General features: G+C 40.5%; 1 pseudogene; it reads right to left on the bottom strand.

The window, feature by feature from the left end:
- Positions 1-14,751: 14,751 nt before the first annotated feature.
- Positions 14,752-15,635, bottom strand: LOC101419673 (small ribosomal subunit protein uS2 pseudogene; annotated as a pseudogene).
- Positions 15,636-17,220: the final 1,585 nt, after the last annotated feature.

Here is a 17,220-nt window from a genome sequence, read left to right on the forward strand (position 1 = left end):
GCAGAAAGTGGAAACAAGGTGGCCAGAAAATAAACACTGGTTTGTCTTAAAAAAAAAAAAGCTAAGTAAATGGAATTATGGAGTATGTACTATTTTTAGATTGGCTTTCTTACACTTAGCATATTTCTCTGAGATCCTTCCAAGTTGTGTGCATGAAGATTTTGTTCCTTTTTATAGCTGAGTAGTATTCCACGATATGGATGGACCATAGTTATTTTGACATTGAAGGATATTTGGGCTATATCCAGTTTCCAGCAGTTACCAGTTAAGCTGCTGTGAACGTCTGCATGTAGGCTTTGTGAGCACATAAATGTTCATTTATTGGGAAGATGGCAGATTAGAGAGACACAGGAGTCATTTCTCTCTCAGAAAAATAGCTAAAGGATAGACAGAAATAGCCTGGAAAAAAATGTTCTATGGTTTAGGACACCAGAGAAAGGCTGGACACCACCCAGAAAAGAGAGGGGCACAGGTAAAGAATCTCATTGAAAAGACTGTTATCAAAGCTGCAGTAGCAGCTGCCAGTGTCCTTTCCCCTGACCTTTGAGCAGACAGCTTATAAATTTCCGGCCTGTGGCCAGCACCTACGGACAGATCGCGCCCCCGATCCACCTTCCCAGTAAGTGGGAGAGAGAGAGACACAACCTAATGTTGATTCCACTTTTGGCCAAAAAATTTGGTCTGTTTTGTCCCACGAGGCCTTTCAGGCTGAGTGGGGCCACACCATCATTTGTCTTGGGTTTGGCTGGGGACTAAAAAGATTTGACCCTCTTAATCACCCTCCCTCCTGACCAGAACTGGTGTCGAAGATGCAGAAAGGAGTGGTACTGTTTCCGACCCATCAAAAGGGAGAGGGCTGCCTGCAAATGTCAGAGAATTGCCTCTGAGAAATTTTGAAATCGCAAGGCTCTGAGTAGCCACAAGAAGATCCTCTGTCACATTGTTGCTGTTGGTACTGTGTTGGAGATTTGGACCCGAAGGGTATCAGGAATGAAAGAAAGAGAAAAGGGGGAAGGAAACAAAGAGAAAGAAAGAGCGAGAGAAAAAGAATGAGAGAGCTGGGATCAGGCGGTCTGTGAGTAGAGACTCATCAGACAACTTTATTGTTTACAAGGGGCTCTCTAAATGCCCCAGTCTACGTGACAACAAGCAGGAACATGTAGCTTACGTGACAAGCAGCTACACATAGCCTACATGACAACAAGCAGCAACATGCACTTAACTATCAGCATTACCCAAAGTCTAAGGAACTTAAAAAAATCTTATCTCAAGGTACAAAGTCTAAGTGTTCTATTCACTACAAAAGATATGTGCTCATCTTTTCTTTCAGTCTTTAACAGCTTCATCCTATTTGCTGGGAACTTTTTTTTTTTTTTCATTTTTTTTGTCTTTATTTTAATGTTACATTAAAAAAATATGAGGTCCCCATATACCCCCCATCCCTCTCACCCCCCTCCTCCCCCCATAACAACAACCTCCTCAATCATCATGAGACATTCATTGCATTTGGTGAATACATCTAATTACCGCATTCATTAGGTTGCAAGCATAGCCATGGAGACAGTGCGTCTCTCCTTGTGAGGCCACTGTGTCTCTCCTTGTGAGGCCACTGTGCCTCAGTTTCCAACAGTACTGCAGCAAACACCTCTGTCCAGGCTTTGAACTGAAAGGACTGCTGCAGAGCATCATCTTCTGGCAGACCAACGAAGTCTATGTGAGGAAATTTAAAGTAAATTAGTAAGAGAGGCTTTTTCCAGCGTTTACAGTCCCTCCCCAAGTCCCTTGAAGCAGGTCTGAAACCCATTTCTGGGTCCATGGCCCAGACTTGAGCAACTAAACAGGGATAATCCTAAAGACCTAGAACAGGTTGAACCAAGAATTGGAGAATGGCAGTAACATGCAGACTCCTACCACTAAATCCCTATGCAACAGAGAGAAATTGAGCATCAGAGTGAACTCACCATCATAATCAGATGCCTAGACATCAGCAAAAAATTACAAACCATACTAAGAAAATGAAAGAAATGGCCCCAGAAAAGGAATATATCAAAGTCCCAGGGTTTGAGACAACAAATGAGGTTCATATAAATCTCCAAAATCAAATCAGTGAGTTGAAAGACAGTATGGATAAAGAGATATAGGACTTCAAGAAGACACAAATACAAAGAAGAATTTGAAAACCTGAAACAGAAAAATAACAGAGCTAATGGGAATGAAAGACAAAATAGGTGAGATAAAAAACATACTAAGGGAAGTGGACTTGGCCCAGTGGCTAGGGCATCCATCTACCAAATGGGAGGTCCGTGGTTCAAACCCTGGGCCTCCTTGACCCATGTGGAGCTGGCCCATGCACAGTGCTGATGAGCGCAAGGAATGCCGTGCAATGCAGGGGTGTCCCCACATAGGGGAGCCCCATGCGCAAGGAGTGTGCCCCATAAGGAGAGCCGCCCAGCGCCAAAGAAAGTGCCTAAGAATGGCACCACCAACATGGAGAGCTGACATGACAAGATGATGCAACAAAAAGAAACACAGATTCCTGTGCCACTGACAACAACAGAAGCAGACAAAGAAGAAGACACAGCAAATAAACACAGAGAACAGACAACCGGGGTGGGAAGGGGAGAGAAATCAATCAATCAATCAATCAATCTTAAAAAAAAACACAACATACTAAGGAAGCGGATGTGGCTCAATCAACTGGGCTCCAGACTACCCTATAGCAGATCCAGGCTTTGATACCCAGGGCCTCCTGGTGAGGGCAAGCTGGCCCATGTGGCAAACTGGCCCACATGGAGTACTGCCCCATGCAGGAGTGCTGCCCCACACAGAGAGCTGGTGCAGGCAGATGACGCACAAAAAGAGACACAGAGGAGAGACGACAGAGACAGCAGACCAGGGACCTGAGGTGGCGCAAGAGAATGATTGGGTCTTTCCCATGCCAGAAGGTCCCAGGATCAGTTCCCAGAGCCACCTGATGAGAATACAAGCAGAAACAGAAGAACACACAGCAAATGGGCACAGAGAGCAGACAATGGAGGGAGGGGGGAGAAATAAATAAATATTTTTTAAAAAAATTATTAGAGCAGTGCTGTTCTTGCCTGATCCTGTTCTACCAGCTCTGTAGGTTTAATCCGGGGGTCTGGCAGCCCTCAGGAGTGGTGGGATTCAATTGGGAGCGACCCTAGTGGTTCTGGCGCCAGATGCGGAGGAAGGCTTGGTGTCGGCTACCACCCACAGGGATCCTCAACTCTGTTCTCCCTCCCCACCCAGCATGGAAATTAAAAATAAAACCAAAAGGGAGGGACGCGCAGGGGCAGGAGTGGATGGAGCAATGGGAAGCATGTGGAAGACCTAAAAGATATATTATAGGCTGCAAAAGAAATAGTTGAAACAGATAACAGGAGAGAAACAATGGAAAGTGGGGCTGTATTTCTTTTCAACACTTCACTTGAAAGACTGTTGGTCACAGGGAGACAAAGGCTATCAAACAGATGTGTGGTCCCTTTCCATCATCACCTGCCACTGCAGCTTGTAATGCTATTAGTCAAATTACTTGCCATTTTAGTGAAGATAATCTTATTGCTCTTGTCCAGATGACAGAAGAGTAAAAGGTGATAGAGATTTATTTGGTAGAAATATAGCATTTTCATTTGACATGCATGATTAGGACCACTTTGATGAGCTGCTAGTAAAAGATGATACCCAGAAAATTATAAGTCTAGACTACAAGAAGTTTATGAATGAACATTTTCAGGACAATTTCACCCCAGAGCTCAAGCCTGTGGAAAAAACAAATGATTCCTTTTTGTGTTGTGAAGTTGAGAAGCACTTAAATGTAACTTTAAAAGTAATGGCTGGAGCACCAAGAATAGAATATCTTTCCTGTACTTTATAAAATGTGCTTGCTTCTGTGAAAATTTGTGATGAACTTCAGAATGAGATATAATTGAAGATATTGAAGCTTTACATTAATGTGAACTATCTTAATGAAATAACGTTTCATCAGCAGAGAAAGTACTCCTTTAATATTGTGCTCCAGTAGTCAAATGATTTTACATAGCAGGTATGTATATGCTTTTCCTGTGGGTAGTTATAAGAGAACTGAGTGTAATGAATAGCAGAGGAGTCAGGGCAATAGTCAAGTTGTCCATACCTCCCAGTGGACTGGGACAATCACTGGTTTGAATGATAAATTACATTGTTACCTTAATAACAACTTATTAACATTTGAATATCATTTTATATTTTTAAGAATTCTTTCATAAAAATATAACAGACTTCAAAATATTAGAAAATTTATTTGTCAATATACATGTTAGGTGACTTACTTATATAGAAATATGTTTTTAACTAATCTATGTTTGAAACAATAAACATTGAAAAACAGACTAACATAGAAATTTTTTTTTGCTTTTTAAAAATTTTTTTTATTTTATTATATATTTTTAAAAAGATACATGGATCACACAAAATGTTACATTAGGAAATATAAACACAGAGGAACACACAGCAAATGGACACAGAGAGCAGACAACGCGGATGTGGCTCAACTGAGAGAGCACCCGCTTACCATATAGGAGGTTCAGGGTTCGATAACCAGGGCCTCCTGGCCCGTGTGGTGAGCTGGCCCACGCGTAGTGTTGCTGCATGCAAGGAGTACCATGCCACACAAGGGTCCCATGTTATTGGTGTCCCTGTGTAGGGGTGTCCTTGGTGTAGGGGTGCCCCTGTGTAGGGATGCCCACAAGAAGGAGTGTCCCCTGTGTCCCCTGTGTAGGGTGCCCACGAGAAGGAGTGCACCCCACAAGGAGAGCCACCCTGCATGGAAAAAGAGCAGCCTGCCCAGGAGTGGCGACACAAACATGGAGAGCTGATGCAGCAAGATGACACAACACAAAAGAGACACAGTTTCCCAGTGCTGCCAGATAATGCAAGTTGACACAGAAGAACAAACAAACAGCTAATGGACTCAGAAAGCAGACAACAGGGGGAAGGGGAGAGAAATAAATAAAAAATAAATCTTAAAAAAAAAAACGAGAAGTATAAGAGGTTCCCATATACCCCACTCCCCCCCCCTCCATCTCTTCCACATCAACAACTTCTTTAATTAGTGTGGTACATTCAGTGTATTTGATGAGTACATTTTGGAGCATTGCTACACAACATGGATTATAGTTTATGTTGGAGTTTACACTCTCTCCCAGTCCATTCAGTGGTTCATGGCAGGATATATAGTGTCCTGCATCTGTCCCTGCCATGTCGTTGAGGACAATGCCAAGTTCCCAAAATGCCCCAATATCACACCTCTTTTTTGCTCTCCCTGCCCTCAGCAACTCCCATGGCCACTGTCTCCACATTAATGATATAATTTCTGCCATTGCTAGAGTCACAATAATTCTATAGTAGAATACCAGTAAGTCCAATCTAATCCATATTTTATTCCTCCATCCTGAGAACCCTGGGATGGCAATATCCACTCAACCTCTAAATCAAGAGGGAGCTTAGATCTCACATGGCTGATGGATGGAATTCTTCTGTTTGCAGCTGTAGACTCTCTCGGTTCCCTCATGTGGTGGTTCTTCTCCCTGTTAGCTGACCCAGATAAGTTCACAAACCAGAGAGTACGTGATGCAACTCTGCTGAGGCTCAGGGCCCAGCTGGCATATACACAGTCCAAAGATTCAAGTGTCCTGAGCATACAGCAACCCCCTCACCAACCACAGGTTCAGTAAAAGTGACAGATGAGGCATAAGTAGAGAGGTCACATCTGAGTACCACTGCATCTCACTCAGGAACACAAATTCCAAAGTAGGGAACACTGGCAAAGCACTGAACTTCAGAGCCATCTGTCATGACTATAGGGCCTGGGTGTCTTCGTAGCCCTCAGGAGCACCACAAACCTTAGAAATAATTTGACTATTTGATATTTTAGATCACTCATTAAATAAATTGTATTTTTTATGCTATATAAGGGAAAAAATTATTTTAATTCCTTTCTATGCCACAATTTGATTCATTGCTATTCAAAGAAATATAGTATTCTTTTTTTTTTTTAATTGCCCGTTTTTAATTTTCGGTCATCTTTTTTTTTTTTATTACTGAGTTTTTTGTTTGTTTGTTTTTTGTTTTTTTTAAGATTTATTTATTTATTTTTAAAATTTATTTCTCTCCCCTTCCACCCTCCCCAGTTGTCTGTTCTCTGTGTCTATTTGCTGTGTGTTCTTCTTTGTCTGCTTCTGTTGTTGTCAGTGGCACGGGAATCTGTATCTCTTTTTTTTTTTTTTTTTTGCGTCATCTTGTTGTGTCAGCTCTCCGTGTGGGCGGCACCATTCCTAGGCAGGCTGCACTTTCTTTCGTGCTGGGCAGCTCTCCTTACGGGGTGCACTCCTTGTGCATGGGGCTCCCCTATGCGGGGGACACACCTGCATGGCATGGCACTCCTTGCACGCATCAGCGCTGCACGTGGGCCAGCTGCACACAGGTCAAGGAGGCCCCGGGGTTTGAACCGCGGACCTCCCATGTGGTGGATGGATGCCCTAACCACTGGGCCAAGTCCGCTTCCCGAGATATAGAATTCTACTGTCATATTAAATGTTTATCTTGAGGGTTTTGATTTTCCTCTCAATATTCATGTTATATTCCTTTCCTAATATAAACTTAAAATAATGTTAATCTAATTTTAATACTGGATAAATTTGATGGTAACAAATTTAATGAATAACATTTGATTAAGAAAGGTGGCTTACTATAGTACAAAGAGCAGATACTTTGAAATCAGATAGGCATACCCTTGCCACTTATTGGCAGTGACTTTAGGCCAGTAAATATCCCAGATGCTCAGTTTTCTTGATTGGAATATTCAAAGGGATACAAAAACCAAGACCAAAGGATTGGCATAAGCGTTAAATGAGATTAATATGCAAAATGATAAGTAGCGCATGGTAAAACCATGGTGGTACCTGTTATTATTTTTGTTATTTTTGTCACTGTTATTGGAATTAAGAATTTTTCAATAACATGGGATGTCAGTCAGGAATGCAGAAAAAAAACAAGTAATTTTTTTCAGAGAGAAATTAATTGAAGGAATCAGTTAAATTGGTATCAGGAAACTAAACACATGGTAGAGATAGGCATTGTGTTGATTAACTTTACTTTGGAAAGTATGTTATTAATTCCGTGATCAGTTTCATTTACATTGAATATTTACACTTGGTTTAATTTATAAAAGACATGGTGCTCAATCTTAAATGGATCATCTCTACAATTATGAAAACAATAATATTGTTTTAGGAATTGTGGTTTATAATGAAAATCCTACTGAAATTTGCTTGTCATAATCGATTATCTAGGAATTTCCCTAAGATGATTATATTAAACAGAAACTTTATAAACATTGATCTAATGGACATTTTGTCTTCTGAGTGAGCCACAAAACTTATTTTTACATTTCACTGGCTGGAGGGGAATTTGCATTTCTTAATTATTCTCTACAAGTTTTAAATATATAACTAAATTTGATTATTGGAGAGAAAAACTTTTGTTCTCAAGATTTTCTGTAATCTACTTCATTGCAAAGTCAAATTAAAATCATGCATGCATACATCCATCATATATTTATTATATGCTTACTGTGTACTAGGTACTGGGCTTATTACTGGAAATAAAATAATGTGTAAGATAGCCAAAAAAAACAACAACCCACCATTAGAGGCATACAACAGCAGACTTGAAATTATAGAAGAAAGACTAAGTGATACAGGAGACAGAACAGCTGAAATTGAAGACAGACATGAACAGGGTGAGGAGAAAAGAATGGAAAAAATTGAGCAGGGGCACAGGGAATTGAATGACAACATGAAGCACAACTATATATGTGTCATGAGAGTTACAGAAGGAGAAGAGAAGAGAAAAAGGGCAGAAAGAGTATTTGAGGAAATAATGACTGAAAATTTCCCAACTCTAATGAAAGAAGTTAATTAAAATGTACAAGAATTGCAGCATACCTAATCGGAATAAATGTGAATAGATCTATTCCAAGACACATACTATTTAGAATATCAAATGTCAAAGACCAAGAGAAAATACTGAGAGCAACAAGATAGAAGCAAACCATCACACAAAAGGGATTCCTGGTAAGACTTAGTACAGATTTCTCATCAGAAACCATGAAGGCAAGAAGACTGGTATAATATAATTAGGATACTGAAAGAGAAATTGCCTGCCAAGAATTATTTATCCAGCAAAACTGTCCTTCAAATATGAAGGTGAGTTTAAAATATTCACAAATAAACAGAAACTAAGAGAGTTCATAAAAAAGTATCCATCTTGGAAGGAAATACTAAAGGAAGCCTTACAGCATGAAAGAAAAAGACAGGAGAGACAGGCTTGGAGGACAGTGTAGAAAAAGTATAGCAGTTTAATATTATTGATGAATTCCAAAAAGAAATATTGGATTATGCTTGTAATCTGATCTGTACCTGGGCATGATTGAGTTATGATTAGTTCCCACCCACTAAGGGGTGGGGACTCACAGATAAAAGGCATGGCAAAGAACAGAGTTGAGGGTTTCTGATGTTGGAGTTTTGATGTTGGAGTTTGATGCTGAAGACTTAAGCTGGAGCCCTGGGATGTTAGCACACAGAGGAAAGAGAAGCCAGCCCCAGGAAGAAAGGAACCTTGAACCCAGAGAAAAGCAAGCCCCAGGAACTAGGAACCCAGGAAGCCTGAACCCTCGCTGACATCAGCAGTCATCTTGTTCCAAACAGACTTTGGTGAGGGAGGTAACTTTTGCTTTATGGCCTGGTATCTGTAAGCTCCTACCCCAAATAAATAGCCTTTATAAAAAACAACCAATTTCTGGTATTTTGCATCAGCACCCCTTTAGCTGGCTAATACAGCAAGAATAGCAGAAAAGACAACCAAAAGAGTAAAAAGGCAGACAAAAATAAGATACAACATATGAAAGCCAAAGACTAAGATGGGGGAAGTAAATAATGCATTCACAGTAATGTCATTGAATATATATGGATTAACCACCCCCCAATCAAAAGATATGGTCTGATGGAATGGATAAACATGACCCATTCATATGCTGCTTACAAGAGACTCACCTTAGACCCAGGGATATAAACCAGATGAAAATGAAAGGCAGGCGGTGGACTTGGCCCAATGGATAGGGCGTCCGTCTACCACATGGGAAGTCCGCGGTTCAAACCCTGGGCCTCCTTGACTGGTGTGGAGCTGGCCCATGTGCAGTGCTGATGCGTGCAAGGAGTGCCGTGCCACGCAGGGGTGCACAAGGAGTGCACCCCATAAGGAGAGCTGCCCAGCACCAAAGAAAGTGCAGTCTGCCTAAGAATGGTGCTGCCCACACAGAGAAATGACACAAGATGACTCAGCAAAAAGAAACACAGAGTCCCGTGCCGCTGACAACAACAGAAGCAGACAAAGAAGGCACAGCAAATAGACACAGAGAACAGACAACCGGGGTGGGGGGGGAGGGAAGAGAAATAAATAAAATAAATAAATCTTAAAAAAAAAAAAGAAAATGAAAGGCTGGAAAAAGATACTCCATGCAAATAGTACCCAAGAAAGAGAAGGGGTAGCAATACTAATATCAGACAAAACAGACTTTAAATGCAAAAAAGTTGTAAGACATTCAGAAGGCCATTATGTATTATTAAAAGGGATAATCCTCCAGGAAGAAATAACAGTCATAAATACCTATGCACCTGACCAAGGTGCCCTGAAACACATGAGGCAAACTGGCAAAACTGAAGGGAGAAATAGACATCTCTACAATAAACACTGGAGACTTCGACACCCCACTCACATCATTAGGCAGAAAAACTAGAAAAAAGAACAAAAAGTAAAAACAAAACTTGAATAATTTGATTAACAAGCTAGACCTAACAGACATATACAGAATGTTGTATCCCAAATCAATGGATTACACATTTTTCTTGAGTACTCATGGATCTTTCTTCAGGAGAGAGACCATGTTGGGTCACAAGGTAGGTCTCAATATATACAAAAAGATTGAAATACACAAAGCACCTTCTCAGATCATTATGGAATGAAATTGGAAATTGATAAGAGATAACAAAGGGGTAAATTTGTAAATGGGTAGAGGCTAAACAACATACTTCTAAACAATCAGTGATCAAAGAAGAAATGGCAAGAGAAATTAGTAAATATATTGAGATAAATGAAAAGAAGAACACAACTTCTCATAATATGTGGGTTACAGCAAAGGCAGTCCTGAGAGGGAAATTTATAGCCCTAAATACCTATATTAAAAAAGAAGAAAGAACTAAAATCAAAGATCTAATTGAACAACTGAAGAAATAAGAAAAAGAACAGCAAACCAATCCCAAAGCAAGCAGAAGGAAAGAAAGAAAAAAAATTTGAACAGAAATAAATGAAATTGAAATTAAAAAAAAATAGGGAAAATCAACTAAACCAAGAACTGGTTATTTGAGAAGATCAATAAAATTGACAAATCCCTAGCTAGACTAACAAAGAGAAAAAGAGAACATGCAAATAAAATCAGAAACGAAAGGGGGAAATTACAACTGACACATATAAAGGATCATAAGAGGATATTATGAGAAACTCTATGCCAACCAACTAGACAACCTAGATGAAGTGGACAAATTCCTACAAATGTACAAACAACCTACATTGACTCTACAAAAAAAAATACAAGAACTCCACAAACCAATCACATTTAAAGAGATTGAATCTATCATCAAAAATCTCCCAACAAAGAAAAGTCCAGGACCAGATGGCTTCACAGGTGAACTCTACCAAGCATTTCAAGAATTAACACCAATCCTGTTAAACTCATTTTAAAAATTGAAGAAGGGGGATAATTACTCAAACCATTTTATGAAGTCAACATCACCCTAATACCAAAGCCAGATAAAGACATGACAAGAAAAATATTTATTATAGACCAATCTCTCTAATGAACATAGATGAAAAATTTTTCAATAAAATACTTGCAAATCAAATCAAACAGCATATCAAAAGACACATACATCACGACCAAGTGGGATTTATTCCTGGTATGCAAGGCTGGTTCAAATAAGAAAATCAATCAATGTAATACACCACATTAACAAATTGAAGGAAAAAGCACATGATCATCTCAATCAATGCTGAAAAGGCATTTGACAAAATCCAGCATCCTTTCTTGATAAAAACACTTCAAAAGATAGGAATAGAGGGGAAATTCCTCAATATGATAAACAGCATATATGTAAAACTCATGGCCAACATCATACTCAATGGGGAAATGTTGAAAGCTTTCTCTCTAAAATTGAGAACAAGACAAGAATATCCATTGTCACCACTGTTTTTCAATATTGTGCTAGAAGTTCTAGCTAGAGTAATTAGACAAGAAAAACAAAAGTCATCCAAATAGGAAAAGAGGAAGTAAAACTCTCACTATTCACAGATGACATGATCCTATATTTGGAAAATTCTGAAATATCTATAATAAAACTACCTGAGCTCAGCAAAACAAGCTCAGTAAAGTGGCAGGATACAAGCTCAACACACACAAAAAATCAGTAATGTTTCTCTACACTGGTATTGAACAATCTGAGGAAGAAATCTGGGGGGGGAGAGGGGGGAGGAATTTTGTTTGCAATAACAACAAAAAGACTAAAATACCTAGGAATTAATTTAACCAAAGAAGTGCAGGACCTATATTCAGAAGACTACAGAATGATGCCAAAAGAAATCAAAGAAGACCTAAAGAAATGGAAAAACATTCTGTGTTTATGGATTGAAAGACAAATATGAAGATGTCAATCCTACCAAACTAATTAATAGATTCATTACAATACCAATTAAAATACCAACAGCCTACTCTTTATAGAAATAGAAAAAGCAAAATAATTGATTAATTAATTTTTAAAAAGAAAATAAAACAAACAAACAAAAAAAGAAATAGAAAAAACAATTACCAACTTTATTTGGAAGTAAAAGTGCACCCAAGTAGCCAAAAGCTTCCTTGAAACATACCACAAACCTGCGGTGGGCAAACATGCATGGTTTTGGCATAAAGGTAAGCACATTGATCAGTGGAATAGAGTCGAGAGTACAGAAATAAATCCTCACCTATATAGCCAACTGGTTTTTGACAAACCTACCAAGTCCATGTTAACGGGAAAAAACAGTCTCTTCCACAAAAGGTGCTGGGAGAATTGGATATCCACAACCAAAAGAATGAAAGAAGACCCTTTTCTCACTCTCTATACTGGAATCAACTCAAAATGCATCAAGACCTAAACATAAAAGCCAAGGGAAACGGACTTGGCCCAGTGGTTAGGGCGTCCGTCTACCACATGGGAGGTCCGCGGTTCAAGCCCCGGGCCTCCTTGACCCGTGTGCACCTGGCCCACGCACAGTGCTGATGCGCGCAAGGAGTGCCCTGCCACGCAGGGGTGTCCCCGGCGTAGGGGAGCCCCACGTGCAAGGAGTGCACCCCATAAGGAGAGCCGCCCAGCGCGAAAGAAAGTGCAGCCTGCCCAGGAATGGCACCACCCACACTTCCAGTGCCGCTGATGACAACAGAAGCGGACAAAGAAACAAGACCCAGCAAATGGGCACAGAAAAGACAATCGGGGGGGAAATTAAATAAATAAATCAATCTTTAAAAAAAAAAAAAAAGCCAAGGCCATAAAACTACTAGAAGAAAATGTAGGGAAACATCTTTAAGATCCTCCAGTACATAGTAATTTCTTGGCCCTTACACCAAAGCACAAACAACAAAAGGAAAATAGATGAATGGAGTCTCCTCAAAATTCAACACTTTTGTACCTCAAAGGACTTTGTCAAGAGTGAAAAGGCACCTGACACAATTGGGAGATAATATTTAGAAATCACATATCCAATAAGGGTTTAATATCCATGATATAGAAAGAGATGCTACAACTCAACAATAAAAAGACAAATGACCCAATTAAAAAATAAGCAAAAGACTTTAAGAGACATTTGTCCAAAGAAAAAATATAAATGGCAAAAAAAGCACATGAAAATATGTTCAACATCACTAGTGATTAGAGAAATGCAAATCAAAGCTACAATGAGATCATTTCACACTTTTAGAATGGCTACTATTAAAAAGACAGAAGGGAAGTGGGTGTGGCTCAAGCTGTTGGGCTTCCATTTGCCATCACAGGAGGTTCCAGGTTCAGTTCCCGGTGCCTCCTGCAGAAGGCGAACTGGTGTGGTGGGCAGGCATGGCAAGCTGACGCAACAAGAAGACACAACAAAAGAGTCACAAAGAAGAAAGACAATAAGAGACACAACAAACCAGGGAGCTGAGGTGGCTCAGGTGATTGAGCACCTCTCTTCCACATGGAAGGTCCTGGGTTCAGTGCCTCCTAAAGAGAAGATGAGCAGACAGAGAGAGCACACAGCCGACCCTGAGAGCAGACAGCCACTGCAAACAATGAGGGGAGCAGATTAATAAATAAAATAAATCTTTAAAAATAATAATAAATTAAAAAAAAAAGAAAACTACAAGAGTTGGAGAGGATGTGGAGAGATAGGAACGCTTATTTACTGTTGGTGGGAATGTAGAATGGTATAGCCACTGTGGAGGACTGTTTAACAGTTCCTAAAGACATTGAATATAGATTTGCCACATGACCCAGAAATACCAGACTAGGTATATTGCCTGAAGAATTGAGAGTAGTGCCATGGACAGACATCTGCACACCGAAGTTCATAGAGGCATTATTCACAGTTGCTAGTAGATGGAAACAATCCCAGGTAACTGTCAACTGATGAAAGGATAAGCAAATTGTGGTGTATACATAGGATGGATACATGATGGAATATTATGCAGCTGTAAGAAGAAATGAAGTTGTGACGCATATGACAACATGGATGTACCTGGAGGACATTATGTTTAGTGAAGCAAGCCAGACACAAAAAGACAAGTCATGTATGATTGCACTATTTTGACAAAATGTATTGTGTAAACTGATGGAATTAATAACTAGAATACTGATCACCAGAAAATAGAATGAGGTTAGAGAATGGAAAGCTGAAGAAGGTTAATCTGTGCAGAATTGGTAAAAAAAAAAAAAAAAAAAAAGGTTGGAAATGAATAGGAAAGAGAAAAGCATGTTATAGTGTCTTCAATTAGGAGAGCTATTATATGGGTATGACAGCGATTGAAAGGGAAAGTCTAAGGTCACATATATTACTAGAAGGAAAGATAAAATTGTAACATGGGATTGTATCTCATACTGAATCCTCATGTGAAATATGAATATGTTTACTACTGCATATATTCCTTTGTTGTCCTAAACCCCAGAACTACTTTGCCAGGCTGTTTCTACCTGTCCTTTAGCTATTTTTCTGGGAGAGAAATGACTCCTGTGTCTCTCTAATCTGCCATCTTCCCAATAAATGAAAATTTATGTGCTCACAAAGCCTACATGCAGACGTTCACAGCAGCTTAACTGGTAACTGTCGGAAACTGGATACAGCCCAAATATCCTTCAATGTTAAAATAACTATGGTCCATCCATATCGTGGAATACTACTCAGCTATAAAAAGGAACAAAATCTTCATGCACACAACTTGGAAGGATCTCAGAGAAATATGCTAAGTGTAAGAAAGCCAATCTAAAAATAGTACATACTCCATAATTCCATTTACTTAGCTTTTTTTTTTTTAAGACAAACCAGTGTTTATTTTCTGGCCACCTTGTTTCCACTTTCTGCTTAGGAGCCTGTGGAAGGACCGCTTGCGACCACTTGGTGGTTGTTTCCACCACCCGGTGGACTGAGCAGGGGAGCTGCAGGCCAGGCTTCAGGTGCAGGCTGAGCGCTCCAGTCTTCAGCGGGGAACTGCTGAGGAGGCCCGGAGGGCACCTGCACGCCTTCAGACCAGTCTGCCACCTCGGGTGGAGCGGCAGCGCATTCAGGAGCAGGAGCAGTCCATTCACCCTGAAACTCCTCCTCAGTCACAGCCTCTTCAACAGCAGCCTGCTCTTCCTTGTCCATCTCTTCAGGATCTCTGGAGAAGTAGAGATCAGGCATGACCTCCCACGGTGTTCCCAGGAGATGGTGCCAGGCGTGCGCAGTACTTCCTGGGCCAGCAGCCACCACATCACACCCATCTCGGGAGCTCCCTTCTTGTTGCACGGGATGGCGATGTCCACACAGGGCACAGGAGAATCTGTGTGGGCAGGTTAGCCAAGGATGCCTTGTGAGAGGCTGGTGGTCAGCCCTGGCATCGGTCAGTACCAGAAGACGTGGCTCCCTGAAGGCAGTCTGCACACGACTAGCGAAGGTTCCAGGGGTGAAGCTCCTGCAACAGGAGTAGCTCCAGTGACAGTAGCAAACTTCACAGACCGCTGGCCGGTATTCCTGGAGGATGTGACACTGACGTCAGCAGGGTATTCAATGGCAACAATGCCATGAGCTGCCAGCAGAAGCTTCTCCCAGGTGCTCTTCAGATTTATAATGTAGCTGGCCTCACTTTTCCTTTTGTGGACGTACTGTTCCATTTGCAAGTCAGGGTTGGTGCCACCAAAGAGGGTCACTGCTGTAATTTGGAGGACATCCTCCTCCTTCACCTGCAGGACATCAAGGGCTCCGGACATCTAAGTAACAACGGGAACCCGGGACAAAGCAGTATGGGCCCTTCTCTGGGTAGTGCATAAAGGCTATGTATCATTCCTGAAATGGCAGAATTACAGAGAAAAGAACAGATTCATGGTTGCCAGGGTTGAGAGAGAAAGGAAGCTGTAGCATGAGGGAATCCCTGTGAAGGAATTTTCTGTATCTAATTGTAGTGATGATCACAGGAATCTGAACATGTCATAAAATCGTGTAGAACTAAATATGCATCCGCACATGAACAGAAGCTTACGAAGTTTTAAGGGTTTTACTTTCCCAAAGAAATCAAGACCCTGTCCTAAAGTATCCTGGGATCTTAAAAAAAAACCTCCAAATTGTATAAGCTCCAGGCATAGGAAGGAGGACATCAGCGATAAGGGAAAAAGGAGAACCTTCCAGAGCACGGATATAGTGGCTACAGGAAAGAAAAGACAATGTAGTTCCTCTGAGACACAGAACTGGGATCTAATCAAGACTATAGCAGGGTTCTTCATAATACCTTCCCAGGCTTTCATTGTTGCCACAAACGACTCAGCTTTCTGTGTCTCCTACTCATCCCTTTCCTGAACAGGAGTTTTTGTTTCAATATCCTGCAGTGCTCCAACATTGTATTTTGGGGATGGGGAGGAACAGACACCTTGACTGTTAATTCCTGGCTTACCAGACCATAAGATACCACAACCAGATGGGATGGGGAGGACTTTGTTTTATGCAGAGATGCTGGATTTTGAGCTGGATGCAGAGACTGGATGGAACACTGGGCTAACTCTCTTATGTTGGGGCTGAGTGTGTTCTAAATGTGGGAAAAGGACAGAGGTGCAAGGAATTTTAGGAAATCGACAATAGAGTAATTGAAAGTTGGACAATGCAGCTTACACTTAGAAAATTGGGAAGTGTAACAAACCAAGACAAAATGGGGATGTTACTTGACTTGAGGTCACAATAGTTCCAAAGATCATTTATGGTCAGAGTAATTGAGCGAGGAAAGCAGAAAGGCAGGAAATTGTGGTTTAAGTGTGGGAGAGATACATTATCAATTTAGAATTTTGAGGGAATATCAAGGTACAAGATATGACCATGAGAGCTGTCGCTTGAGATGAAATGGAGGGACATGTCAGGAGGAAGTAAAGGAACTGCGAGACCAATGTTATTTGATTGGATATTGATGCCACTCAAGATGCAAACAGAAGTTGGGATGTCAAAAAAAATAGCAAATCACATACTAAACTCAATCTAAAGAAGATGTTTTTTAAAATCGTTGGTATGACAAGATGGAGAATTTTAACTGCATTGACTTATTCTAATGAAATGATTCTTGGCTTTGGAATGACTTTTCAGGATATGTAAATGGAGAAATTTACTTTCATGTGTAAGTGGAGAAGTTTACATTGGGTAATCTGATTATTTGGGGATTTTAAATCATAAGAAATAATTATGCACAGCTCATTGGGTAGCTGTTTTTGCCTACACTGAAAGTTTTTCATTCCCCTACTTCTGAAAGCGGATCTTTCTTTGGAAACAGATCTTGCCTCCCTGATCATAGGGATGAACACAAGATCCACACGAGGT

The sequence above is a fragment of the Dasypus novemcinctus genome, chromosome 24, assembly GCF_030445035.2.
Source record: "Dasypus novemcinctus isolate mDasNov1 chromosome 24, mDasNov1.1.hap2, whole genome shotgun sequence".
NCBI lineage: Eukaryota > Metazoa > Chordata > Mammalia > Cingulata > Dasypodidae > Dasypus > Dasypus novemcinctus.